Source organism: Triturus cristatus, chromosome 11 (assembly GCF_964204655.1).
Source record: "Triturus cristatus chromosome 11, aTriCri1.1, whole genome shotgun sequence".
Lineage (NCBI taxonomy): Eukaryota > Metazoa > Chordata > Amphibia > Caudata > Salamandridae > Triturus > Triturus cristatus.
Genome location: NC_140594.1, coordinates 1,141,489,264 through 1,141,512,305, shown reverse-complemented (window position 1 = coordinate 1,141,512,305; position 23,042 = coordinate 1,141,489,264). Strand labels below are relative to the sequence as shown.

The following is a 23,042-nucleotide window of genomic DNA, read 5'->3' as shown; positions in this document are numbered from 1 at the left end:
GATATTCACTGAACTCGGGGTTGTAATGTCTAGAACTGAGAGCACACATGTCAGAGAGCGTTGGTGGTATAGTGGTGAGCATAGCTGCCTTCCAAGCAGTTGACCCGGGTTCGATTTCCGGCCAACGCAATGCAAATATTTATATATTCTCCAGGCAGGATATATTTTAATGCAATATGTCACAAAACGGAAATATCATAAACAGGTTAATCAGCCGGTATATAAAAAAAATAAACAAATACGTAGGCAGGCATCTCGATCGCCCCATCTGCTACATTCATTGTCCTAATATATACTATTTTCCATAAAGCAGAGTCACCACTCACATGTGCTGGTAATAAATATGTTGCAGGGGGCAGACAATGAAAGGGCCGAGCCCCGATCAGACATTATAACTCCAGCATCTCTAGGTTAAAAAGCATTTCTAGGCAATATCTAGCCTTTCAAAAAATTGGCAAGATCCCCCGATAAATCTAGCAAAAGTCCCAACGATTTTGTGCATACTTGTGCTCTCACCTGAATGCAGCGCCACCTTGTAGCCATCGGAGGTAACTGCGGCTCTCAAAATGTTTTATCAGAGGCCAAGTTGAGAGGACTCCAAGAAGCAGATGGCCACGGAAAGAGCCTCTGACTGCAGCAGGAAGGGTGGATACTTCAAATTGGCATAGTTTCCTGTCCAACGTCCTCTCACGTCCCAAACGCTCCCAAACGCACAAAAGCCTCACACCGGGTAGATCTCTGGCTCTCAGGTAAAGCCAAATCCTGAGCATGCTAGCGCTAGGATCACAGAGAGAAGAGAGGGTCAGAGAGCTCCTGTCCTGGTAAAGGCCTGAAACGGCTAGTGCCGAAGAGGGTCTGCACTTTCAGTTATGACTGACTGTGAGAGGGGAAGATGAAGATTTTCTGCACTCAGCATACCTTGCGACATGCTTAGGCAAATGAGGAGAGAGCCCCACCAATCCCTTGCCACTCCGCTGAAAGCTCCTCCTCTGCATAAAGAGAACACTTTTACAAGGGAGCAGAGTGGCGCAGCGGAAGCGTGCTGGGCCCATAACCCAGAGGTCGATGGATCGAAACCATCCTCTGCTATAATATTTCTTGTTTTTTCTTCTGAGGACCAATCTGTCATTTCCACGCTACCGGCAAGGAAAAGCGCAGGCTTTTGCTAGCTATGTGAGAAAAGACTTCTCAAATATGTGTCTCTGCTGAAATACAAGAGAGTGATCGCCAAAGGATCAACCCCATACTTTGAAAGTAAAGATACCCAATTATAAGCATAAATGACTGGTGGGACCGTCACACGTTTTTCTGGGCATGCTTTGAATGTCATTCTTGCCTTTTCGTTCTGCTCTTATCATTCTCCTGGGCATTTCATGGAAGGCACTCTCTTTCTCTTCGCTGCTTTGCTTCCAATGCTGCCTAAATATGTTCATTTCCACTATTTGTACTACTGCTTTCCATTTCTTCTCTTCTGCACAGATTTGGCCTTGGTTTCAATCCCCAGTTCCTTACCCTCTACAAGAAACTTTCTACTGCTTTTCATGTTGGTATCTAAACCAAATGCACCATTGAAACTGGTGCAAGATAGTCATTGAACTCGGGGTTGTAATCTTTAGAACCGAGAGCACCCACATCATAGGGTGTTGGTGGTATAGTGGTGAGCATAGCTGCTTCCCAAGCAATTGACCCGGGTTCGATTCCCAGCCAATGCAGTGCAAATTTTTATATGTTCTCCAAGCAGGATTTGTTTTAATGCAACATGTCACAAAACGGAAATATCATGAACAGATTAATCAGACGTTAAATTTTAAAAAAAAATGAAATACTTAGGCAGGCATCTCGATCGCCCCATCTGCTACATTCATTGTCCTATTAGATGCTATTTTCCAAAAAGCAGAGTCACCACTCACATGTGCTGGTAATAAATATGTTGCGGGCGGTAGACAATGAAAGGGCTGAACCCCGACCAGACATTCTAACTCTAGCATCTCTATATTAAAAAGCATTTCTAGGCAATATCTAGCATGTGAATAAAAGTAGGCAAGATCCACCGATGAATCTGGCAAAAGTCCCCAACGATTTTGTGCACACTTGTTCTCTCACCTGAATGCAGCGCCACCTTGTAGCCATCGGATGTAACTGCAGCTCACAAAATGTTATATCAGAGAGCAAGTTGAGAGGACTCCAAGAGGCAGATGTCCATGGAAAGAGCCTCTCACGACAGCAGGAAGGTTGGATATTTCAAGATGGCAACATTTCCTGTCCAACGTCCTCAAGTCCCGAACGCTCCCAAACGCTCAAAAGCCTCGCCCTCACCGGGTAGATCTCTGGCTCCCAGTTAAAATCAAATCCTGAGCATGCTAGCGCTAGGATCAAAGAGAGAGGAGAGGGTTAGAGAGCTGCTATCTTGGTAAAGGCCTGAAACTGCTAGTTCCCAAGAGGGTCTGCACTTTCAGTTATGACTGACTGTGAGACGAGAAGATGAAGATTTTCTGCACCCAGCATACATTGCAGCATGCTTAGGCAAATGAGGAGCGAGACCCACCAATCCCTTGCCACTTCGCTGAAAGCTCCTCATCTGCATAAAGAGAACACTTTTACAAGGGAGCAGAGTGGCGCAGCGGAAGCGTGCTGGGCCCATAACCCAGAGGTCGATGGATTGAAACCATCCTCTGCTAATGTTACTTGATTTTTCCTCTGAGGACCAATCTTTCATTTCCACGCTGCCAGCATGGAAAAACGCAGGCGTGTGCTGGCTAGGTGAGAAAAGACTTCTCAACTATCTGTCTCTGCTGAAATACAAGAAAGTGATCATCAAAGGATCAACCCCATACTTTGAAAGTAAAGATACCCAATTATAAGCATAAATGACTGGTGCGGCCTTCACATGTTTTTCCGGGCACGCTTTGAATTTCATTCTTGCCTTTTTGTTCTGCACTTATCAATCTTCTGGGCATTTCATGGAAGGCACTCTCTTTCTCTTCGCTGCTTTGCTTCCAAAGCTGCCTAAAGATGCTCATATTCACTATTGGTGCTGCTTCTTTCCATTTCTTCTCTTCTGCACAGCTTTATCCTTGGTTTTAATTCCCAGTTTCTTACCGTCTGCAAGAAAATTTCCACTGCTTTTCATGTTGGTATCTAAACCAAATGCACCATTGAAGCTGGTGCAAGACAGTCACTGAACTCGGGGTTGTAATGTCTAGAACTGAGAGCACACATGTCAGAGAGCGTTGGTGGTATAGTGGTGAGCATAGCTGCCTTCCAAGCAGTTGACCTGGGTTCGATTCCCGGCCAACACAATGCAAATATTTATATATTCTCCAGGCAGGATATATTTTAATGCAATATGTCACAAAACGGAAATATCATAAACAGGTTAATCAGCCGGTATATAAAAAAAATAAACAAATACGTAGGCAGGCATCTCGATCGCCCCATCTGCTACATTCATTGTCCTAATATATACTATTTTCCATAAAGCAGAGTCACCACTCACATGTGCTGGTAATAAATATGTTGCAGGGGGCAGACAATGAAAGGGCCGAGCCCCGATCAGACATTATAACTCCAGCATCTCTAGGTTAAAAAGCATTTCTAGGCAATATCTAGCCTTTCAAAAAATTGGCAAGATCCCCCGATAAATCTAGCAAAAGTCCCAACGATTTTGTGCATACTTGTGCTCTCACCTGAATGCAGCGCCACCTTGTAGCCATCGGAGGTAACTGCGGCTCTCAAAATGTTTTATCAGAGGCCAAGTTGAGAGGACTCCAAGAAGCAGATGGCCACGGAAAGAGCCTCTGACTGCAGCAGGAAGGGTGGATACTTCAAATTGGCATAGTTTCCTGTCCAACGTCCTCTCACGTCCCAAACGCTCCCAAACGCACAAAAGCCTCACACCGGGTAGATCTCTGGCTCTCAGGTAAAGCCAAATCCTGAGCATGCTAGCGCTAGGATCACAGAGAGAAGAGAGGGTCAGAGAGCTCCTGTCCTGGTAAAGGCCTGAAACGGCTAGTGCCGAAGAGGGTCTGCACTTTCAGTTATGACTGACTGTGAGAGGGGAAGATGAAGATTTTCTGCACCCAGCATACCTTGCGACATGCTTAGGCAAATGAGGAGAGAGCCCCACCAATCCCTTGCCACTCCGCTGAAAGCTCCTCCTCTGCATAAAGAGAACACTTTTACAAGGGAGCAGAGTGGCGCAGCGGAAGCGTGCTGGGCCCATAACCCAGAAGTCGATGGATCGAAACCATCCTATGCTATAATATTTCTTGTTTTTTCTTCTGAGGACCAATCTGTCATTTCCACGCTACCAGCAAGGAAAAGCGCAGGCTTGTGCTAGCTATGTGAGAAAAGACTTCTCAACTATCTGTCTCTGCTGAAATACAAGAGAGTGATCGCCAAAGGATCAACCCCATACTTTGAAAGTAAAGATACCCAATTATAAGCATAAATGACTGGTGGGACCGTCACACGTTTTTCTGGGCATGCTTTGAATGTCATTCTTGCCTTTTCGTTCTGCTCTTATCATTCTCTTGGGCATTTCATGGAAGGCACTCTCTTTCTCTTCGCTGCTTTGCTTCCAATGCTGCCTAAATATGTTCATTTCCACTATTTGTACTACTGCTTTCCATTTCTTCTCTTCTGCACAGATTTGGCCTTGGTTTCAATCCCCAGTTCCTTACCCTCTACAAGAAACTTTCTACTGCTTTTCATGTTGGTATCTAAACCAAATGCACCATTGAAACTGGTGCAAGATAGTCATTGAACTCAGGGTTGTAATCTTTAGAACCGAGAGCACCCACATCATAGGGCGTTGGTGGTATAGTGGTGAGCATAGCTGCTTTCGAAGCAGTTGACCGGGGTTCGATTCCCGGCCAATGCAGTGCAAATTTTTATATGTTCTCCAAGCAGGATTTGTTTTAATGCAACATGTCACAAAACGGAAATATCATGAACAGATTAATCAGACGTTAAATTAAAAAAAAAATGAAATACTTAGGCAGGCATCTCGATCGCCCCATCTGCTACATTCATTGTCCTATTAGATGCTATTTTCCAAAAAGCAGAGTCACCACTCACATATGCTGGTAATAAATATGTTGCGGGCGGTAGACAATGAAAGGGCTGAACCCCGACCAGACATTCTAACTCTAGCATCTCTATATTAAAAAGCATTTCTATGCAATATCTAGCATGTGAATAAAAGTAGGCAAGATCCACCAATGAATCTGGCAAAAGTCCCCAACGATTTTGTGCACACTTGTTCTCTCACCTGAATGCAGCGCCACCTTGTAGCCATCGGATGTAACTGCAGCTCACAAAATGTTATATCAGAGAGCAAGTTGAGAGGACTCCAAGAGGCAGATGTCCATGGAAAGAGCCTCTCACGACAGCAGGAAGGTTGGATATTTCAAGATGGCAACATTTCCTGTCCAACGTCCTCAAGTCCCGAACGCTCCCAAACGCTCAAAAGCCTCGCCCTCACCGGGTAGATCTCTGGCTCCCAGTTAAAATCAAATCCTGAGCATGCTAGCGCTAGGATCAAAGAGAGAGGAGAGGGTTAGAGAGCTGCTATCTTGGTAAAGGCCTGAAACTGCTAGTTCCCAAGAGGGTCTGCACTTTCAGTTATGACTGACTGTGAGACGAGAAGATGAAGATTTTCTGCACCCAGCATACATTGCAGCATGCTTAGGCAAATGAGGAGCGAGACCCACCAATCCCTTGCCACTTTGCTGAAAGCTCCTCATCTGCATAAAGAGAACACTTTTACAAGGGAGCAGAGTGGCGCAGCGGAAGCGTGCTGGGCCCATAACCCAGAGGTCGATGGATTGAAACCATCCTCTGCTAATGTTACTTGATTTTTCCTCTGAGGACCAATCTTTCATTTCCACGCTGCCAGCATGGAAAAACGCAGGCGTGTGCTGGCTAGGTGAGAAAAGACTTCTCAACTATCTGTCTCTGCTGAAATACAAGAAAGTGATCATCAAAGGATCAACCCCATACTTTGAAAGTAAAGATACCCAATTATAAGCATAAATGACTGGTGCGGCCTTCACATGTTTTTCCGGGCACGCTTTGAATTTCATTCTTGCCTTTTTGTTCTGCACTTATCAATCTTCTGGGCATTTCATGGAAGGCACTCTCTTTCTCTTCGCTGCTTTGCTTCCAAAGCTGCCTAAAGATGCTCATATTCACTATTGGTGCTGCTTCTTTCCATTTCTTCTCTTCTGCACAGCTTTATCCTTGGTTTCAATTCCCAGTTTCTTACCGTCTGCAAGAAAATTTCCACTGCTTTTCATGTTGGTATCTAAACCAAATGCACCATTGAAGCTGGTGCAAGACAGTCACTGAACTCGGGGTTGTAATGTCTAGAACTGAGAGCACACATGTCAGAGAGCGTTGGTGGTATAGTGGTGAGCATAGCTGCCTTCCAAGCAGTTGACCTGGGTTCGATTCCCGGCCAACACAATGCAAATATTTATATATTCTCCAGGCAGGATATATTTTAATGCAATATGTCACAAAACGGAAATATCATAAACAGGTTAATCAGCCGGTATATAAAAAAAATAAACAAATACGTAGGCAGGCATCTCGATCGCCCCATCTGCTACATTCATTGTCCTAATATATACTATTTTCCATAAAGCAGAGTCACCACTCACATGTGCTGGTAATAAATATGTTGCAGGGGGCAGACAATGAAAGGGCCGAGCCCCGATCAGACATTATAACTCCAGCATCTCTAGGTTAAAAAGCATTTCTAGGCAATATCTAGCCTTTCAAAAAATTGGCAAGATCCCCCGATAAATCTAGCAAAAGTCCCAACGATTTTGTGCATACTTGTGCTCTCACCTGAATGCAGCGCCACCTTGTAGCCATCGGAGGTAACTGCGGCTCTCAAAATGTTTTATCAGAGGCCAAGTTGAGAGGACTCCAAGAAGCAGATGGCCACGGAAAGAGCCTCTGACTGCAGCAGGAAGGGTGGATACTTCAAATTGGCATAGTTTCCTGTCCAACGTCCTCTCACGTCCCAAACGCTCCCAAACGCACAAAAGCCTCACACCGGGTAGATCTCTGGCTCTCAGGTAAAGCCAAATCCTGAGCATGCTAGCGCTAGGATCACAGAGAGAAGAGAGGGTCAGAGAGCTCCTGTCCTGGTAAAGGCCTGAAACGGCTAGTGCCGAAGAGGGTCTGCACTTTCAGTTATGACTGACTGTGAGAGGGGAAGATGAAGATTTTCTGCACCCAGCATACCTTGCGACATGCTTAGGCAAATGAGGAGAGAGCCCCACCAATCCCTTGCCACTCCGCTGAAAGCTCCTCCTCTGCATAAAGAGAACACTTTTACAAGGGAGCAGAGTGGCGCAGCGGAAGCGTGCTGGGCCCATAACCCAGAAGTCGATGGATCGAAACCATCCTATGCTATAATATTTCTTGTTTTTTCTTCTGAGGACCAATCTGTCATTTCCACGCTACCAGCAAGGAAAAGCGCAGGCTTGTGCTAGCTATGTGAGAAAAGACTTCTCAACTATCTGTCTCTGCTGAAATACAAGAGAGTGATCGCCAAAGGATCAACCCCATACTTTGAAAGTAAAGATACCCAATTATAAGCATAAATGACTGGTGGGACCGTCACACGTTTTTCTGGGCATGCTTTGAATGTCATTCTTGCCTTTTCGTTCTGCTCTTATCATTCTCTTGGGCATTTCATGGAAGGCACTCTCTTTCTCTTCGCTGCTTTGCTTCCAATGCTGCCTAAATATGTTCATTTCCACTATTTGTACTACTGCTTTCCATTTCTTCTCTTCTGCACAGATTTGGCCTTGGTTTCAATCCCCAGTTCCTTACCCTCTACAAGAAACTTTCTACTGCTTTTCATGTTGGTATCTAAACCAAATGCACCATTGAAACTGGTGCAAGATAGTCATTGAACTCAGGGTTGTAATCTTTAGAACCGAGAGCACCCACATCATAGGGCGTTGGTGGTATAGTGGTGAGCATAGCTGCTTCCGAAGCAGTTGACCGGGGTTCGATTCCCGGCCAATGCAGTGCAAATTTTTATATGTTCTCCAAGCAGGATTTGTTTTAATGCAACATGTCACAAAACGGAAATATCATGAACAGATTAATCAGACGTTAAATTAAAAAAAAAATGAAATACTTAGGCAGGCATCTCGATCGCCCCATCTGCTACATTCATTGTCCTATTAGATGCTATTTTCCAAAAAGCAGAGTCACCACTCACATATGCTGGTAATAAATATGTTGCGGGCGGTAGACAATGAAAGGGCTGAACCCCGACCAGACATTCTAACTCTAGCATCTCTATATTAAAAAGCATTTCTATGCAATATCTAGCATGTGAATAAAAGTAGGCAAGATCCACCAATGAATCTGGCAAAAGTCCCCAACGATTTTGTGCACACTTGTTCTCTCACCTGAATGCAGCGCCACCTTGTAGCCATCGGATGTAACTGCAGCTCACAAAATGTTATATCAGAGAGCAAGTTGAGAGGACTCCAAGAGGCAGATGTCCATGGAAAGAGCCTCTCACGACAGCAGGAAGGTTGGATATTTCAAGATGGCAACATTTCCTGTCCAACGTCCTCACGTCCCGAACGCTCAAAAGCCTCACACCGGGCAAGCCCTCACCGGGTAGATCTCTGGCTCCCAGTTAAAATCAAATCCTGAGCATGCTAGCGCTAGGATCAAAGAGAGAGGAGAGGGTTAGAGAGCTGCTATCTTGGTAAAGGCCTGAAACTGCTAGTTCCCAAGAGGGGCTGCACTTTCAGTTATGACTGACTGTGAGACGAGAAGATGAAGATTTTCTGCACCCAGCATACATTGCAGCATGCTTAGGCAAATGAGGAGCGAGACCCGCCAATCCCTTGCCACTTCGGTGAAAGCTCCTCATCTGCATAAAGAGAACACTTTTACAAGGGAGCAGAGTGGCGCAGCGGAAGCGTGCTGGGCCCATAACCCAGAGGTCGATGGATCGAAACCATCCTCTGCTAATGTTACTTGATTTTTCCTCTGAGGACCAATCTTTCATTTCCACGCTGCCAGCATGGAAAAACGCAGGCGTGTGCTAGCTAGGTGAGAAAAGACTTCTCAACTATCTGTCTCTGCTGAAATACAAGAAAGTGATCATCAAAGGATCAACCCCATACTTTGAAAGTAAAGATACCCAATTATAAGCATAAATGACTGGTGGGACCTTCACATGTTTTTCCGGGCACGCTTTGAATTTCATTCTTGCCTTTTTGTTCTGCACTTATCAATCTTCTGGGCATTTCATGGAAGGCACTCTCTCTCTCTTCGCTGCTTTGCTTCCAAAGCTGCCTAAAGATGCTCATATTCACTATTGGTGCTGCTTCTTTCCATTTCTTCTCTTCTGCACAGCTTTATCCTTGGTTTCAATTCCCAGTTTCTTACCGTCTGCAAGAAAATTTCCACTGCTTTTCATGTTGGTATCTAAACCAAATGCACCATTGAAGCTGGTGCAAGATAGTCACTGAACTCGGGGTTGTAATGTCTAGAACTGAGAGCACACATGTCAGAGAGCGTTGGTGGTATAGTGGTGAGCATAGCTGCCTTCCAAGCAGTTGACCCGGGTTCGATTCCCGGCCAACGCAATGCAAATATTTATACATTCTCCAGGCAGGATATATTTTAATGCAATATGTCACAAAACGGAAATATCATAAACAGGTTAATCAGCCGGTATATAAAAAAAATAAACAAATACGTAGGCAGGCATCTCGATCGCCCCATCTGCTACATTCATTGTCCTAATATATACTATTTTCCATAAAGCAGAGTCACCACTCACATGTGCTGGTAATAAATATGTTGCAGGGGGCAGACAATGAAAGGGCCGAGCCCCGATCAGACATTATAACTCCAGCATCTCTAGGTCAAAAAGCATTTCTAGGCAATATCTAGCCTTTCAAAAAATTGGCAAGATCCCCCGATAAATTTAGCAAAAGTCCCAACGATTTTGTGCATACTTGTGCTCTCACCTGAATGCAGCACCACCTTGTAGCCATCGGAGGTAAATGCGGCTCTCAAAATGTTTTATCAGAGGCCAAGTTGAGAGGACTCCAAGAAGCAGATGGCCACGGAAAGAGCCTCTGACTGCAGCAGGAAGGGTGGATACTTCAAATTGGCATAGTTTCCTGTCCAACGTCCTCTCACGTCCCAAATGCTCCCAAACGCACAAAAGCCTCACACCGGGTAGATCTCTGGCTCTCAGGTAAAGCCAAATCCTGAGCATGCTAGCGCTAGGATCACAGAGAGAAGAGAGGGTCAGAGAGCTCCTGTCCTGGTAAAGGCCTGAAACGGCTAGTGCCGAAGAGGGTCTGCACTTTCAGTTATGACTGACTGTGAGAGGGGAAGATGAAGATTTTCTGCACCGAGCATACCTTGCGACATGCTTAGGCAAATGAGGAGAGAGCCCCACCAATCCCTTGCCACTCCGCTGAAAGCTCCTCCTCTGCATAAAGAGAACACTTTTACAAGGGAGCAGAGTGGCGCAGCGGAAGCGTGCTGAGCCCATAACCCAGAGGTCGATGGATCGAAACCATCCTCTGCTATAATATTTCTTGTTTTTTCTTCTGAGGAACAATCTGTCATTTCCACGCTACCAGCAAGGAAAAGCGCAGGCTTGTGCTAGCTATGTGAGAAAAGACTTCTCAACTATCTGTCTCTGCTGAAATACAAGAGAGTGATCGCCAAAGGATCAACCCCATACTTTGAAAGTAAAGATACCCAATTATAAGCATAAGTGACTGGTGGGACCGTCACACGTTTTTCTGGGCATGCTTTGAATGTCATTCTTGCCTTTTCGTTCTGCTCTTATCATTCTCCTGGGCATTTCATGGAAGGCACTCTCTTTCTCTTCGCTGCTTTGCTTCCATTGCTGCCTAAATATGTTCATTTCCACTACTTGTACTACTGCTTTCCATTTCTTCTCTTCTGCACAGATTTGGCCTTGGTTTCAATCCCCAGTTCCTTACCCTCTACAAGAAACTTTCTACTGCTTTTCATGTTGGTATCTAAACCAAATGCACCATTGAAACTGGTGCAAGATAGTCATTGAACTCGGGGTTGTAATCTTTAGAACCGAGAGCACCCACATCACAGGGCGTTGGTGGTATAGTGGTGAGCATAGCTGCTTCCCAAGCAGTTGACCCGGGTTCGATTCCCGGCCAATGCAGTGCAAATTTTTATATGTTCTCCAAGCAGGATTTTTTTTAATGCAACATGTCACAAAACGGAAATATCATGAACAGATTAATCAGACGTTAAATTTAAAAAAAAATGAAATACTTAGGCAGGCATCTCGATCGCCCCATCTGCTACATTCATTGTCCTATTAGATGCTATTTTCCAAAAAGCAGAGTCACCACTCACATGTGCTGGTAATAAATATGTTGCGGGCGGTAGACAATGAAAGGGCTGAACCCCGACCAGACATTCTAACTCTAGCATCTCTATATTAAAAAGTATTTCTAGGCAATATCTAGCATGTGAATAAAAGTAGGCAAGATCCACCGATGAATCTGGCAAAAGTCCCCAACGATTTTGTGCACACTTGTTCTCTCACCTGAATGCAGCGCCACCTTGTAGCCATCGGATGTAACTGCAGCTCACAAAATGTTATATCAGAGAGCGAGTTGAGAGGACTCCAAGAGGCAGATGTCCATGGAAAGAGCCTCTCACGACAACAGGAAGGTTGGATATTTCAAGATGGCAACATTTCCTGTCCAACGTCCTCACGTCCCGAACGCTCCCAAATGCTCAAAAGCCTCGCCCTCACCGGGTAGATCTCTGGCTCCCAGTTAAAATCAAATCCTGAGCATGCTAGCGCTAGGATCAAAGAGAGAGGAGAGGGTTAGAGAGCTGCTATCTTGGTAAAGGCCTGAAACTGCTAGTTCCCAAGAGGGTCTGCACTTTCAGTTATGACTGACTGTGAGACGAGAAGATGAAGATTTTCTGCACCCAGCATACATTGCAGCATGCTTAGGCAAATGAGGAGCGAGACCCACCAATCCCTCGCCACTTCGCTGAAAGCTCCTCCTCTGCATAAAGAGAACACTTTTACAAGGGAGCAGAGTAGCGCAGCGGAAGCGTGCTGGGCCCATAACCCAGAGGTCGATGGATCGAAACCATCCGCTGCTAATGTTACTTGATTTTTCCTCTGAGGACCAATCTTTCATTTCCACGCTGCCAGCATGGAAAAACGCAGGCTTGTGCTAGCTAGGTGAGAAAAGACTTCTCAACTATCTGTCTCTGCTGAAATACAAGAAAGTGATCATCAAAGGATCAACCCCATACTTTGAAAGTAAAGATACCCAATTCTAAGCATAAATGACTGGTGGGACCTTCACATGTTTTTCCGGGCACGCTTTGAATTTCATTCTTGCCTTTTTGTTCTGCACTTATCAATCTTCTGGGCATTTCATGGAAGGCACTCTCTTTCTCTTCGCTGCTTTGCTTCCAAAGCTGCCTAAAGATGCTCATATTCACTATTGGTGCTGCTTCATTCCATTTCTTCTGCAAAGCTTTATCCTTGGTTTCAATTCCCAGTTTCTTACCGTCTGCAAGAAAATGTCCACTGCTTTTCATGTTGGTATCTAAACCAAATGCACCATTGAAGCTGGTGCAAGATAGTCACTGAACTCGGGGTTGTAATGTCTAGAACTGAGAGCACACATGTCAGAGAGCGTTGGTGGTATAGTGGTGAGCATAGCTACTTTCCAAGCAGTTGACCCGGGTTCGATTCCCGGCCAACGCAATGCAAATATTTATATATTCTCCAGGCAGGATATATTTTAATGCAATATGTCACAAAACGGAAATATCATAAACAGGTTAATCAGCCGGTATATAAAAAAAATAAACAAATACGTAGGCAGGCATCTCGATCGCCCCATCTGCTACATTCATTGTCCTAATATATACTATTTTCCATAAAGCAGAGTCACCACTCACATTTGCTGGTAATAAATATGTTGCAGGGGGCAGACAATGAAAGGGCCGAGCCCCGATCAGACATTATAACTCCAGCATCTCTAGGTCAAAAAGCATTTCTAGGCAATGTCTAGCCTTTCAAAAAATTGGCAAGATCCCCCGATAAATCTAGCAAAAGTCCCAACGATTTTGTGCATACTTGTGCTCTCACCTGAATGCAGCGCCACCTTGTAGCCATCAGAGGTAACTGCGGCTCTCAAAATGTTTTTATCAGAGGCCAAGTTGAGAGGACTCCAAGAAGCAGATGGCCACGGAAAGAGCCTCTGACTGCAGCAGGAAGGGTGGATACGACAAATTGGCATAGTTTCCTGTCCAACGTGCTCTCACGTCCCAAACGCTCCCAAACGCACAAAAGCCTCACACTGGGTAGATCTCTGGCTCTCAGGTAAAGCCAAATCCTGAGCATGCTAGCGCTAGGATCACAGAGAGAAGAGAGGGTCAGAGAGCTCCTGTCCTGGTAAAGGCGTGAAACGGCTAGTGCCGAAGAGGGTCTGCACTTTCAGTTATGACTGACTGTGAGAGGGGAAGATGAAGATTTTCTGCACCCAGCATACCTTGCGACATGCTTAGGCAAATGAGGAGAGAGCCCCACCAATCCCTTGCCACTCCGCTGAAAGCTCCTCCTCTGCATAAAGAGAACACTTTTACAAGGGAGCAGAGTGGCGCAGCGGAAGCGTGCTGGGCCCATAACCCAGAGGTCGATGGATCGAAACCATCCTCTGCTATATTATTTCTTGTTTTTTGCTTCTGAGGAACAATCTGTCATTTCCACGCTACCAGCAATGAAAAGCGCAGGCTTGTGCTAGCTATGTGAGAAAAGACTTCTCAACTATCTGTCTCTACTGAAATACAAGAGAGTGATCGCCAAAGGATCAACCCCATACTTTGAAAGTAAAGATACCCAATTATAAGCATAAATGACTGGTGGGACTGTCACACGTTTTTCTGGGCATGCTTTGAATGTCATTCTTGCCTTTTCGTTCTGCTCTTATCATTCTCCTGGGCATTTCATGGAAGGCACTCTCTTTCTCTTCGCTGCTTTGCTTCCAATGCTGCCTAAATATGTTCATTTCCACTATTTGTACTACTGCTTTCCATTTCTTCTCTTCTGCACAGATTTGGCCTTGGTTTCAATCCCCAGTTCCTTACCCTCTACAAGAAACTTTCTACTGCTTTTCATGTTGGTATCTAAACCAAATGCACCATTGAAACTGGTGCAAGATAGTCATTGAACTCGGGGTTGTAATCTTTAGAACCGAGAGCAACCACATCATAGGGCGTTGGTGGTATAGTGGTGAGCATAGCTGCTGCCCAAGCAGTTGACCCGGGTTCGATTCCCGGCCAATGCAGTGCAAATTTTTATATGTTCTCCAAGCAGGATTTGTTTTAATGCAACATGTCACAAAACGGAAATATCATGAACAGATTAAGCAGACGTTAAATTAAAAAAAAAATGAAATACTTAGGCAGGCATCTCGATCGCCCCATCTGCTACATTCATTGTCCTATTAGATGCTATTTTCCAAAAAGCAGAGTCACCACTCACATGTGCTGGTAATAAATATGTTGCGGGCGGTAGACAATGAAAGGGCTGAACCCCGACCAGACATTCTAACTCTAGCATCTCTATATTAAAAAGCATTTCTAGGCAATATCTAGCATGTGAATAAAAGTAGGCAAGATCCACCGATGAATCTGGCAAAAGTCCCCAACGATTTTGTGCACACTTGTTCTCTCACCTGAATGCAGCGCCACCTTGTAGCCATCGGATGTAACTGCAGCTCACAAAATGTTATACCAGAGAGCAAGTTGAGAGGACTCCAAGAGGCAGATGTCCATGGAAAGAGCCTCTCACGACAGCAGGAAGGTTGGATATTTCAAGATGGCAACATTTCCTGTCCAACGTCCTCACGTCCCGAAACGCTCCCAAACGCTCAAAAGCCTCACACCGGGCAAGCCCTCACCGGGTAGATCTCTGGCTCCCAGTTAAAATCAAATCCTGAGCATGCTAGCGCTAGGATCAAAGAGAGAGGAGAGGGTTAGAGAGCTGCTATCTTGGTAAAGGCCTGAAACTGCTAGTTCCCAAGAGGGTCTGCACTTTCAGTTATGACTGACTGTGAGACGAGAAGATGAAGATTTTCTGCACCCAGCATACATTGCAGCATGCTTAGGCAAATGAGGAGCGAGACACACCAATCCCTCGCCACTTCGCTGAAAGCTCCTCCTCTGCATAAAGAGAACACTTTTACAAGGGAGCAGAGTGGCGCAGCGGAAGCGTGCTGGGCCCATAACCCAGAGGTCGATGGATCGAAACCATCCTCTGCTATAATATTTCTTGTTTTTTCTTCTGAGAACCAATCTGTCATTTCCACGCTACCAGCAAGGAAAAGCGCAGGCTTGTGCTAGCTATGTGAGAAAAGACTTCTCAACTATCTGTCTCTGCTGAAATACAAGAGAGTGATCGTCAAAGGATCAACCCCATACTTTGAAAGTAAAGATACCCAATTATAAGCATAAATGACTGGTGGGACCGTCACACGTTTTTCTGGGCATGCTTTGAATGTCATTCTTGCCTTTTCGTTCTGCTCTTATCATTCTCCTGGGCATTTCATGGAAGGCACTCTCTTTCTCTTCGCTGCTTTGCTTCCAATGCTGCCTAAATATGTTCATTTCCACTATTTGTACTACTGCTTTCCATTTCTTCTCTTCTGCACAGATTTGGCCTTGGTTTCAATCCCCAGTTCCTTACCCTCTACAAGAAACTTTCTACTGCTTTTCATGTTGGTATCTAAACCAAATGCACCATTGAAACTGGTGCAAGATAGTCATTGAACTCGGGGTTGTAATCTTTAGAACCGAGAGCAACCACATCATAGGGCGTTGGTGGTATAGTGGTGAGCATAGCTGCTTCCCAAGCAATTGACCCGGGTTCGATTCCCGGCCAATGCAGTGCAAATTTTTATATGTTCTCCAAGCAGGATTTGTTTTAATGCAACATGTCACAAAACGGAAATATCATGAACAGATTAATCAGACGTTAAATTAAAAAAAAAATGAAATACTTAGGCAGGCATCTCGATCGCCCCATCTGCTACATTCATTGTCCTATTAGATGCTATTTTCCAAAAAGCAGAGTCACCACTCACATGTGCTGGTAATAAATATGTTGCGGGCGGTAGACAATGAAAGGGCTGAACCCCGACCAGACATTCTAACTCTAGCATCTCTATATTAAAAAGCATTTCTAGGCAATATCTAGCATGTGAATAAAAGTAGGCAAGATCCACCGATGAATCTGGCAAAAGTCCCCAACGATTTTGTGCACACTTGTTCTCTCACCTGAATGCAGCGCCACCTTGTAGCCATCGGATGTAACTGCAGCTCACAAAATGTTATATCAGAGAGCAAGTTGAGAGGACTCCAAGAGGCAGATGTCCATGGAAAGAGCCTCTCACGACAGCAGGAAGGTTGGATATTTCAAGATGGCAACATTTCCTGTCCAATGTCCTCACGTCCCGAACGCTCCCAAACGCTCAAAAGCCTCACACCGGGCAAGCCCTCACCGGGTAGATCTCTGGCTCCCAGTTAAAATCAAATCCTGAGCATGCTAGCGCTAGGATCAAAGAGAGAGGAGAGGGTTAGAGAGCTGCTATCTTGGTAAAGGCCTGAAACTGCTAGTTCCCAAGAGGGTCTGCACTTTCAGTTATGACTGACTGTGAGACGAGAAGATGAAGATTTTCTGCACCCAGCATACATTGCAGCATGCTTAGGCAAATGAGGAGCGAGACCCACCAATCCCTCGCCACTTCGCTGAAAGCTCCTCCTCTGCATAAAGAGAACACTTTTACAAGGGAGCAGAGTGGCGCAGCGGAAGCGTGCTGGGCCCATAACCCAGAGGTCGATGGATCGAAACCATCCTATGCTATAATATTTCTTGTTTTTTCTTCTGAGAACCAATCTGTCATTTCCACGCTACCAGCAAGGAAAAGCGCAGGCTTGTGCTAGCTATGTGAGAAAAGACTTCTCAACTATCTGTCTCTGCTGAAATACAAGAGAGTGATCGCCAAAGGATCAACCCCATACTTTGAAAGTAAAGATACCCAATTATAAGCATAAATGACTGGTGGGACCGTCACACGTTTTTCTGGGCATGCTTTGAATGTCATTCTTGCCTTTTCGTTCTGCTCTTATCATTCTCCTGGGCATTTCATGGAAGGCACTCTCTTTCTCTTCGCTGCTTTGCTTCCAATGCTGCCTAAATATGTTCATTTCCACTATTTGTACTACTGCTTTCCATTTCTTCTCTTCTGCACAGATTTGGCCTTGGTTTCAATCCCCAGTTTCTTACCCTCTACAAGAAACTTTCTACTGCTTTTCATGTTGGTATCTAAACCAAATGCACCATTGAAACTGGTGCAAGATAGTCATTGAACTCGGGGTTGTAATCTTTAGAACCGAGAGCAACCACATCATAGGGTGTTGGTGGTATAGTGGTGAGCATAACTGCTTCCCAAGCAGTTGACCCGGGTTCGATTCCCGGCCAATGCAGTGCAAATTTTTATATGTTCTCCAAGCAGGATTTGTTTAATGCAACATGTCACAAAACGGAAATATCATGAACAGATTAATCAGACGTTAAATTTAAAAAAAAATGAAATACTTAGGCAGGCATCTCGATCGCCCCATCTGCTAAATTCATTGTCCTATTAGATGCTATTTTCCAAAAAGCAGAGTCACCACTCACATGTGCTGGTAATAAATATGTTGCGGGCGGTAGACAATGAAAGGGCTGAACCCCGACCAGACATTCTAACTCTAGCATCTCTATATTAAAAAGCATTTCTAGGCAATATCTAGCATGTGAATAAAAGTAGGCAAGATCCACCGATGAATCTGGCAAAAGTCCCCAACGATTTTGTGCACACATGTTCTCTCACCTGAATGCAGCGCCACCTTGTAGCCATCGGATGTAACTGCAGCTCACAAAATGTTATATCAGAGAGCAAGTTGAGAGGACTCCAAGAGGCAGATGTCCATGGAAAGAGCCTCTCACGACAGCAGGAAGGTTGGATATTTCAAGATGGCAACATTTCCTGTCCAATGTCCTCACGTCCCGAACGCTCCCAAACGCTCAAAAGCCTCACACCGGGCAAGCCCTCACCGGGTAGATCTCTGGCTCCCAGTTAAAATCAAATCCTGAGCATGCTAGCGCTAGGATCAAAGAGAGAGGAGAGGGTTAGAGAGCTGCTATCTTGGTAAAGGCCTGAAACTGCTAGTTCCCAAGAGGGTCTGCACTTTCAGTTATGACTGACTGTGAGACGAGAAGATGAAGATTTTCTGCACCCAGCATACATTGCAGCATGCTTAGGCAAATGAGGAGCGAGACCCACCAATCCCTCGCCACTTCGCTGAAAGCTCCTCCTCTGCATAAAGAGAACACTTTTACAAGGGAGCAGAGTGGCGCAGCGGAAGCGTGCTGGGCCCATAACCCAGAGGTCGATGGATCGAAACCATCCTCTGCTATAATATTTCTTGTTTTTTCTTCTGAGAACCAATTTGTCATTTCCACGCTACCAGCAAGGAAAAGCGCAGGCTTGTGCTAGCTATGTGAGAAAAGACTTCTCAACTATCTGTCTCTGCTGAAATACAAGAGAGTGATCGCCAAAGGATCAACCCCATACTTTGAATGTAAAGATACCCAATTATAAGCATAAATGACTGGTGGGACCGTCACACGTTTTTCTGGGCATGCTTTGAATGTCATTCTTGCCTTTTCGTTCTGCTCTTATCATTCTCCTGGGCATTTCATGGAAGGCACTCTCTTTCTCTTCGCTGCTTTGCTTCCAATGCTGCCTAAATATGTTCATTTCCACTATTTGTACTACTGCTTTCCATTTCTTCTCTTCTGCACAGATTTGGCCTTGGTTTCAATCCCCAGTTCCTTACCCTCTACAAGAAACTTTCTACTGCTTTTCATGTTGGTATCTAAACCAAATGCACCATTGAAACTGGTGCAAGATAGTCATTGAACTCGGGGTTGTAATCTTTAGAACCGAGAGCAACCACATCATAGGGCGTTGGTGGTATAGTGGTGAGCATAGCTGCTGCCCAAGCAGTTGACCCGGGTTCGATTCCCGGCCAATGCAGTGCAAATTTTTATATGTTCTCCAAGCAGGATTTGTTTTAATGCAACATGTCACAAAACGGAAATATCATGAACAGATTAAGCAGACGTTAAATTAAAAAAAAAATGAAATACTTAGGCAGGCATCTCGATCGCCCCATCTGCTACATTCATTGTCCTATTAGATGCTATTTTCCAAAAAGCAGAGTCACCACTCACATGTGCTGGTAATAAATATGTTGCGGGCGGTAGACAATGAAAGGGCTGAACCCCGACCAGACATTCTAACTCTAGCATCTCTATATTAAAAAGCATTTCTAGGCAATATCTAGCATGTGAATAAAAGTAGGCAAGATCCACCGATGAATCTGGCAAAAGTCCCCAACGATTTTGTGCACACTTGTTCTCTCACCTGAATGCAGCGCCACCTTGTAGCCATCGGATGTAACTGCAGCTCACAAAATGTTATATCAGAGAGCAAGTTGAGAGGACTCCAAGAGGCAGATGTCCATGGAAAGAGCCTCTCACGACAGCAGGAAGGTTGGATATTTCAAGATGGCAACATTTCCTGTCCAACGTCCTCAACGCTCCCAAACGCTCAAAAGCCTCAGCCCTCACCGGGTAGATCTCTGGCTCCCAGTTAAAATCAAATCCTGAGCATGCTAGCGCTAGGATCAAAGAGAGAGGAGAGGGTTAGAGAGCTGCTATCTTGGTAAAGGCCTGAAACTGCTAGTTCCCAGGAGGGTCTGCACTTTCAGTTATGACTGACTGTGAGACGAGAAGATGAAGATTTTCTGCACCCAGCATACATTGCAGCATGCTTAGGCAAATGAGGAGCGAGACCCACCAATCCCTCGCCACTTCGCTGAAAGCTCCTCCTCTGCATAAAGAGAACACTTTTACAAGGGAGCAGAGTGGCGCAGCGGAAGCGTGCTGCGCCCATAACCCAGAGGTCGATGGATCGAAACCATCCTCTGCTATAATATTTCTTGTTTTTTCTTCTGAGAACCAATCTGTCATTTCCACGCTACCAGCAAGGAAAAGCGCAGGCTTGTGCAAGCTATGTGAGAAAAGACTTCTCAACTATCTGTCTCTGCTGAAATACAAGCGAGTGATCGCCAAAGGATCAACCCCATACTTTGAAAGTAAAGATACCCAATTATAAGCATAAATGACTGGTGGGATCGTCACACCTTTTTTTGGGCCTGCTTTGAATGTCATTCTTGCCTTTTCGTTCTGCTCTTATCATTCTCCTGGGCATTTCATGGAAGGCACTCTCTTTCTCTTCGCTGCTTTGCTTCCAATGCTGCCTAAATATGTTCATTTCCACTATTTGTACTACTGCTTTCCATTTCTTCTCTTCTGCACAGATTTGGCCTTGGTTCCAATCCCCAGTTCCTTACCCTCTACAAGAAACTTTCTACTGCTTTTCATGTTGGTATCTAAACCAAATGCACCATTGAAACTGGTGCAAGATAGTCATTGAACTCGGGGTTGTAATCTTTAGAACCGAGAGCAACCACATCATAGGGCGTTGGTGGTATAGTGGTAAGCATAGCTGCTTCCCAAGCAGTTGACCCGGGTTCGATTCCCGGCCAATGCAGTGCAAATTTTTATATGTTCTCCAAGCAGGATTTGTTTTAATGCAACATGTCACAAAACGGAAATATCATGAACAGATTAATCAGACGTTAAATTAAAAAAAAAATGAAATACTTAGGCAGGCATCTCGATCGCCCCATCTGCTAAATTCATTGTCCTATTAGATGCTATTTTCCAAAAAGCAGAGTCACCACTCACATGTGCTGGTAATAAATATGTTGCGGGCGGTAGACAATGAAAGGGCTGAACCCCGACCAGACATTCTAACTCTAGCATCTCTATATTAAAAAGCATTTCTAGGCAATATCTAGCATGTGAATAAAAGTAGGCAAGATCCACCGATGAATCTGGCAAAAGTCCCCAACGATTTTGTGCACACTTGTTCTCTCACCTGAATGCAGCGCCACCTTGTAGCCATCGGATGTAACTGCAGCTCACAAAATGTTATATCAGAGAGCAAGTTGAGAGGACTCCAAGAGGCAGATGTCCATGGAAAGAGCCTCTCACGACAGCAGGAAGGTTGGATATTTCAAGATGGCAACATTTCCTGTCCAGCGTCCTCTCACGTCCCGAACGCTCCCAAACGCTCAAAAGCCTCACACCGGGCAAGCCCTCACCGGGTAGATCTCTGGCTCCCAGTTAAAATCAAATCCTGAGCATGCTAGCGCTAGGATCAAAGAGAGAGGAGAGGGTTAGAGAGCTGCTATCTTGGTAAAGGCCTGAAACTGCTAGTTCCCAAGAGGGTCTGCACTTTCAGTTATGACTGACTGTGAGACGAGAAGATGAAGATTTTCTGCACCCAGCATACATTGCAGCATGCTTAGGCAAATGAGGAGCGAGACCCACCAATCCCTCGCCACTTCGCTGAAAGCTCCTCCTCTGCATAAAGAGAACACTTTTACAAGGGAGCAGAGTGGCGCAGCGGAAGCGTGCTGGGCCCATAACCCAGAGGTCGATGAATCGAAACCATCCTCTGCTATAATATTTCTTGTTTTTTCTTCTGAGAACCAATCTGTCATTTCCACGCTACCAGCAAGGAAAAGCGCAGGCTTGTGCTAGCTATGTGAGAAAAGACTTCTCAACTATCTGTCTCTGCTGAAATACAAGAGAGTGATCGCCAAAGGATCAACCCCATACTTTGAAAGTAAAGATACCCAATTATAAGCATAAATGACTGGTGGGACCGTCACACGTTTTTCTGGGCATGCTTTGAATGTCATTCTTGCCTTTTCGTTCTGCTCTTATCATTCTCCTGGGCATTTCATGGAAGGCACTCTCTTTCTCTTCGCTGCTTTGCTTCCAATGCTGCCTAAATATGTTCATTTCCACTATTTGTACTACTGCTTTCCATTTCTTCTCTTCTGCACAGATTTGGCCTTGGTTTCAATCCCCAGTTTCTTACCCTCTACAAGAAACTTTCTACTGCTTTTCATGTTGGTATCTAAACCAAATGCACCATTGAAACTGGTGCAAGATAGTCATTGAACTCGGGGTTGTAATCTTTAGAACCGAGAGCAACCACATCATAGGGCGTTGGTGGTATAGTGGTGAGCATAACTGCTTCCCAAGCAGTTGACCCGGGTTCGATTCCCGGCCAATGCAGTGCAAATTTTTATATGTTCTCCAAGCAGGATTTGTTTAATGCAACATGTCACAAAACGGAAATATCATGAACAGATTAATCAGACGTTAAATTTAAAAAAAAATGAAATACTTAGGCAGGCATCTCGATCGCCCCATCTGCTAAATTCATTGTCCTATTAGATGCTATTTTCCAAAAAGCAGAGTCACCACTCACATGTGCTGGTAATAAATATGTTGCGGGCGGTAGACAATGAAAGGGCTGAACCCCGACCAGACATTCTAACTCTAGCATCTCTATATTAAAAAGCATTTCTAGGCAATATCTAGCATGTGAATAAAAGTAGGCAAGATCCACCGATGAATCTGGCAAAAGTCCCCAACGATTTTGTGCACACATGTTCTCTCACCTGAATGCAGCGCCACCTTGTAGCCATCGGATGTAACTGCAGCTCACAAAATGTTATATCAGAGAGCAAGTTGAGAGGACTCCAAGAGGCAGATGTCCATGGAAAGAGCCTCTCACGACAGCAGGAAGGTTGGATATTTCAAGATGGCAACATTTCCTGTCCAATGTCCTCACGTCCCGAACGCTCCCAAACGCTCAAAAGCCTCACACCGGGCAAGTCTTCACCGGGTAGATCTCTGGCTCCCAGTTAAAATCAAATCCTGAGCATGCTAGCGCTAGGATCAAAGA

At 45.0% G+C, this 23,042-nt stretch overlaps 6 non-coding genes across 6 annotated transcripts; all 6 read left to right on the top strand.

Moving 5' to 3' along the window:
- The first annotated feature begins 7,979 nt into the window (after window positions 1-7,979).
- On the top strand, window positions 7,980-8,051 carry TRNAR-CCG (transfer RNA arginine (anticodon CCG)). The gene has a single exon. It is a non-coding gene; the product is annotated as a tRNA-Arg (tRNA).
- Window positions 8,052-9,566: 1,515 nt separating this feature from the next.
- TRNAG-UCC (transfer RNA glycine (anticodon UCC)) lies at window positions 9,567-9,638 on the top strand. Its single transcript has one exon. It is a non-coding gene; the product is annotated as a tRNA-Gly (tRNA).
- Window positions 9,639-11,149: 1,511 nt separating this feature from the next.
- TRNAG-CCC (transfer RNA glycine (anticodon CCC)) lies at window positions 11,150-11,221 on the top strand. The gene has a single exon. It is a non-coding gene; the product is annotated as a tRNA-Gly (tRNA).
- Window positions 11,222-17,514: 6,293 nt separating this feature from the next.
- TRNAG-CCC (transfer RNA glycine (anticodon CCC)) lies at window positions 17,515-17,586 on the top strand. Its single transcript has one exon. It is a non-coding gene; the product is annotated as a tRNA-Gly (tRNA).
- A 3,107-nt stretch (window positions 17,587-20,693) lies between these two features.
- TRNAG-CCC (transfer RNA glycine (anticodon CCC)) lies at window positions 20,694-20,765 on the top strand. Its single transcript has one exon. It is a non-coding gene; the product is annotated as a tRNA-Gly (tRNA).
- A 1,529-nt stretch (window positions 20,766-22,294) lies between these two features.
- TRNAG-CCC (transfer RNA glycine (anticodon CCC)) lies at window positions 22,295-22,366 on the top strand. The gene has a single exon. It is a non-coding gene; the product is annotated as a tRNA-Gly (tRNA).
- Window positions 22,367-23,042: the final 676 nt, after the last annotated feature.